Source organism: Myotis myotis, unplaced genomic scaffold, assembly GCF_014108235.1.
Source record: "Myotis myotis isolate mMyoMyo1 unplaced genomic scaffold, mMyoMyo1.p scaffold_m19_p_7, whole genome shotgun sequence".
Classification (NCBI taxonomy): Eukaryota; Metazoa; Chordata; class Mammalia; order Chiroptera; family Vespertilionidae; genus Myotis; species Myotis myotis.
This window is the reverse complement of record NW_023416379.1, coordinates 83,947,466-83,953,610: the sequence shown is the minus strand read 5'-3', so window position 1 is coordinate 83,953,610 and position 6,145 is coordinate 83,947,466. Positions and strand designations below refer to the sequence as shown.

At 37.9% G+C, this 6,145-nt stretch overlaps 1 protein-coding gene across 6 annotated transcripts in view; it reads right to left on the bottom strand.

Annotated features, from left to right (window-relative positions):
- Positions 1 to 6,145, bottom strand: part of SUPT3H (SPT3 homolog, SAGA and STAGA complex component) — a 436,829-nt gene that overhangs the window by 290,243 nt on the left and 140,441 nt on the right. The gene's annotated exons all lie outside the window — the stretch shown is intronic.

Genomic DNA, 6,145 nt, shown 5'->3' with positions numbered 1-6,145 from the left:
GGTAATGAGTAGCCAACCTACAGGTGTCTATTTCATTGAAGATACACCATTGTTTTAAGGTGTATGTTTTGGTCTTTGTTTTTTGCTTGGCCTAAGATTTAGTATTTCTCAAACTTTCCACAAAAGATCCCCCAATGTCAGAGGAGCAGGGAGCGGGCCTAAGCCGCAGTCTGGCCTCCCTCTGCAGGAGGAGACCAACAGGTCATTTGGGGGGGATGGCCCCTGCCAGCAAGCAGCCGGCCCCACACCTCATTACCCCTCCGCCCCCACTGGTAGCTGCCTCCACCCCCTTCACCCCCTGATGCTGATCGCCATCCCCTCCCTCTGTCCACTGACACCCACCTTGGGGGCCTGGTGCTGCCTGCTCACTGGCCCAGCCCCCACCCACCGGTCTTTATGCCATTCAGTCAATTTGCATATTAGGCTTGTATTATATAGGATTACACAGTTACTAATGTCTAGCATTTAAAAGAAACAATACCAAGCACTGGGAAAGATGTGAAGTAACTAGAATTCTCATGCACTGCTGCTAGGTAAGTGAGTTGTACAACCACTTTAAAAAATACTTTGACAGTTTTTTTGGTGTGTGTGTTTTTTGAATGTTTTTTTTTTAATTGAAAGACAGACAGAAAATTATCCATATGCCTCACTCCCTTGGTTTTTTTAATTTTTAGAGACAGAAAGGGAGAGGGAGGGAGAGAGCGAGAAACATCAATGTGGGAGAGACACATAGGTTGCCTCCTGTAACCCACAACCAGCATATGTGCCCTGACCAGGAAAATGATGACCTTCTGGAGACAGGATGAGGCTCAACCAACTGAGCCACACTGGCCAGGGTAACAGGTTTGGGGGTGTTTGTTTGTTTGCTTTTATACAAGTAAACGGTTTTTTAAAATAATTAAACTGAGGAAATAGTTCCACTTCTAGGTTATTAACCCAGTAGGGGAAACAAATGGTTAAAAAGCAGCCTTAAGTTGAAAAGGCCAGTGTATTAGGATATCTACATATCCTAATACAACCATATAGTTTAAGACAGCTCTTAAGCAGGATTCTCCAACTGGGTTAAATGTTTTGTATGGATAGGCGTTGCAGACACTATAAAGCCTAGCCAAAGTCATTACCTTCTTTCCAACTTAATGCTATGGCAAGAAGAAGAAGAAAAGAAGTGATGGCAACAAAGTGTATATTTCAAGTATCCCGACATCTGGATACACTGCTCTCAATGAGCTTATTAAGTGATAACTAAGCATCTGTCTTTCCTGTTAGAATCCTTAATGTTATTTGGAAGATAGCAACACAGTCATGTTAACAAATTTTTAAAGAGTAATTTTTGGTAATGCAGCCTATTAATAAAGGGAGATGGATATTTTTTCGATCTTTTCTGTCTTTGCTCATGTGCTAACTTAGTTGGGTTTTTGTTGCTGTTGTTGTTTCTTTATTATTTTTAAGTCTTGAGCAACTGTATCTTTTTGTTAGACTTTCATTTATCACTTTAGGGATTTGGGCAAGGAAGAGACTGGTGATTTTCCCTTGCCAGTTGGAATAAAGAAAATTTAGATGATGATGAAAAGATGGAAAGAAAATAGTTACTGAACTTTTGATGAAATACGGCAATAGCTTGCTCAGGTTTAGTTTCTGACATTGACAAATTTCAAGTTCACTTCTCACATCACATGAAACTGTATCCTGATCGTAGTAAATGATATATTTTGGTTTTAGTTTGTAATTAGAGCATTGTTTACCTGTGTTTCTCAAGGAACTATTGCTTTCAGGACTAACACAATTTATGTTAGGAAACCTTTCTTTACAGCTGGAATTGTTCATGAATTAACTATCATAATTATCATAATTAACTATCTATGAGAATTTTCTTAGCCCCATGCTTCCCAAATAGGAACAGAGGTACTTCTGTCACCAACGACAATAGAAAGTGACAAGACAGAATCAAAGGCCTATCTTCAATGGGTATCAGGTTTACTTCATATTACTTTAAATAAAGGATTTTTAAAAGCCTATTTAATATTTAATAAGGTATAATTTCTTTTTTAATATATTTTATTGATTATTTTACAGAGAGGAAGGGAGAGGATAGAGTGTTAGAAACATCGATCAGCTGCCTCCTGCACACCCCCTACTGGGGATGTGCCCGCAACCAAGGTACATGTCCTTGACCGGAATCAAACCTGGGACCCTTGAGTCCGCAGGCCGACGCTCTATCCACTGAGCCAAACCAGTTAGGGCGAGGTATAATTTCTATACAGTAAGTTTTGCCCTTTCTGAATGTATAGTTTAAATTTTGACAAATGAATAAGTAACAGATATGAAATGCCAAAGAGAAGTGAAAGTCACAAGATAGAAACTAAGGTATATCTTCAATGGATACCAAGTTTACTTCATATTACATTTTTACAAAGGGTTTTTAAAAGCCTATTAAATATTTAAAAAAGTATAATATACATAAGGTAAATATGAATGTATAGTTTGAATTTTGACAAATGAGTAACAGATTGTGTAAATACCATCACAATTCAGATAGAGAACATTTCCATCACTCCCAAGTTTCTATGTGCCCTGTATAGAAAATACTCTCACCGCCCCGCCCCCCATCCCCTTCTCGACTGAGCTGTTCTGTTCTTTTTCTAGAATGTCAAAATAATGGAATCATAAAGTGTATTCTTTGACAGCTGGATTTTTTTTTTTCGTGTAGCATAAAGCTTTTCAGATATACCTATGCTGTTTTGTATATCAGTAATTTGTTGCTATTTATTGCTGGCAAGTATTCTATTAAATACATGTACCATAAGTTATTTATTCATTTACCAGGTGATGGACATTTGGATTGCTTCCAATTTTGACTTATTATGAATAAAGCTGTTATAAACTTGCATTTCCCTCTGCCCCTAAGATATCCATATGACTCATTCCCTCAGTTTCTTCAGAACCCTGTCCCAATGTCATCTATTCAGAAAGGCCTTCCCAGACTACTCTCTATCTGAAATGGCACTTCCTATCACTCTCTAGTCACCTAGCTCCTGATTATTTCTTCATACCTCTTAGCGTTACCAACATTTACATTACATATTTCATAAGAAATAAAGACAAAAAGATTGTATTACTCAATGACCTCCAGAGAAACACAGCCAATTGGGTATATTCATAATTTTAGAGTTGAAATCTAGCCCAAATCGGTTATTTACAGATGGAGGAAAATAAGCCCAAGGTAGTGATGTAATTTGGTCTTACATTAAGTCCATTATTCTTTTCACTACTCAAACACAATCTTATTTTCAGAAGCTACTGTGCTTTGTAACACTAAAAAATTTATTCTGAAAAAATAAAAAGCATTCTAAATTATAAAAATTATACAGAAATTATGTGAAAATGGAAGTCCTACCTAAAATTATAAAGACTTCCCTAAAGATTAACATTACTCAATAAATATTGAACATTGCTCATGAAGCAAGTGTGTGTGGCACTAGATCTACATTATTCAAAAATAAAATTACTCATTAAATAAATACTTATTGAGTGCTTATAATAAGAGTAAACATTGCTTGGGGGTTAAAAAAAATTACTATGTTCAGTTCCCATTTTAAAGTTACTTACAAAATATTGCAGCTAGAATCTGTAAGCATTTCACATAACCACAATCTCACAATTTTGAAACAGGTCAGAAAAGAGGGCTTTCCAGTATTAGTGTAAACATGCAAGTTAGGAAGAAACTTCGATAAAGTGGAAAAAGCCGTGGAACTGCAGGCTGGAGACCGGAATCTGTCCTGGGATCTGCCTTCAGCAGTCTCTGGGCAAACCAGTTCACGTCTTTGGGCCTCACTAGACACAGTAAGATGATGGGCTTCCATAGTTCTTCACTCTGGATGTAGATCAGAATCACTGCCCAGGAACTTATGAAAACATGCCTAGATGCTGCCTCAAAACTATCCAATCAAATGGCCAGGAGAAATTCGTTGAAAAGTTCATCAGATTATAATGCTATTGCTCCTTGATCAGTCATCTCAGTGACCTAGGGTTCTTTCTAAGGACTCATTCTGTGAAATTTAGTTTTAATAATTTCTAGCCAGAACAAAAATTTAATTAGAATCTCTTTACTACTTTTACAGTAAATAAGACTCAGTCTAGTATTTCAAGAACTGCAAAGTATATGGAAAATAACAATTATCAGTTAAGAAGGATAAACTGCTTGCAATGTAATTTATTTTTAACTTCCAATTTTACGCTTCAAGCCAGTATATAAAGAAGATGATAAATAAAATTATTTACTTTGGGTCTAGCAGCTCAAAATATACCCATGGGGCACAACCCCAGGAGGCAGGAGTGGTTAACAAGAACCAAACCCCTGCAGCTTGCTTTAATACGCCCTACACCTATCTTTCAGCACAGGAAGTTAACAGTTGTCTCACTTTGATTCGGAAAACACCTCTTGGTAGACCTCTATGTAGGAAATTTACCTTTTTGAAGGGTATACTGGCAATACTTCTATTAGCTATGGATATGTAATTGTTCCTGTGACTGTTGGAAGGCAAAAAAAAAAAAAAGTCATTTTTGAACAATGCTGTAGAAGCAGCACTACATGGGTACACATGTGAGCCTTGTTGAGTTAATGGCCAGGAGGACTACAGGGAGTACTTTGTGTTTCCTTAAACTTTTTCTGATTTAGACAAAATCATATCATATGAAATGTTCCTCATTCTCCATATGTAGAGAATTTCCCTTCTGTTTCCTACAGAAAAACCTTTCTGCCACCTCAGCCAAATGAAATGTTTATGTTCACTGACTGCTGGCTATGTCCAAAAATCTGTTAGTGAAATGAGTTCAGGGAATTTGGAAAAAGCCCAAGTGCCCATCAGTAGATGAATGGATAAAAAAGCTGTGGTACATTTACACAATGGAATACTACTCAGCCATAAAAAGAAGAAAATGTTACCTTTTGTGACAGCATGGAAGGACGTGTAGAGTATAATGATAAGTGAAATTAGCCAAGCAGAGACAAGTACTATATGATTTCACTGATGTGTGAAATATAATGAACAATATAAACAAACAAAATAGAAACAGACTAATACATAGAGAACTGACTGACACCTGTTGGTGGGGGAGGGAGGTGCCTGACTGGGTAAAAAAGGTGAAGGAATATTAAGAACACAAACAAACTCATAGACACAGACAACATTATGTTGATTACCGGAAGGAAAGGGGGTTGGAAGATGGTAGGAGAGGGGATAGAGGGGATAAATAGTAATGGAAGGAGACTTAACTTGGGGTGGTAAACACACAATCTATATATATAAAATCCTAAGTGACTGAACGACTGGTCGACCAGTGGCTGTGATGCATACTGACCGCCAGGGGGCAGACGCTCATTGCAGGAGCTTCCCCCTGGTCAGTATGCTCCCACAGCCAACCTCCCATGGACCCTCCCCCCAGCCAGCTGGTCAACCTCCCACAGGCCGACGCCCCTGCCGACCAACCTCCCATGGCCCTGGTCAACCTCCCGCGGCCCAATCAGACCCCACCTGTGCACAAATTCATGCACTAGGCCTCTAGTACAATATACAGTTGGTGGATTACAGAATTGAATACCTGAAACCTATATAATTTTATTAACCAATGTCACTCCAATTAATTTTTTAAGTAAATTTTAAAAAATTCTGTGTAAGGGAACTAAAATACTTCTGTGCAATTTATCATAAACTTTAAAAGGTATACCAATACATCATCAGTACCTTTAAAAGGTGTTATTAGTACAGCATCACCACAAGAAAAACTGGTGTTTGGGTTAATTTTCCTTTTTTTTTTACTTTATTGTCCTTTATAATTTGAACCTGGAATTCTCAACTTGGTTCTGTGTTCAGAATGTGAATATAAATTTCTTTTACTTAATTTAGATCATACAATTACTTTCATTTCCATAGGGCCTAACATTTCCCTAGTAACTCTATAGTTGTCATTTCTGACTAGGAATATAAGAATGCTGGCTTAGGCAACTCATCCTCCCAGAAGCACCCCAGTGCCTTTCCCTCCTTTTCTCCCCCCTCTCCCCCCAAAAAGGTGCTTTACTTTAGCCATCTCTCTCCTAAGCTCCAAGGGCCCTTCTTTTGCTTCTGTAACTTGTTTCCTGAGCCCATTT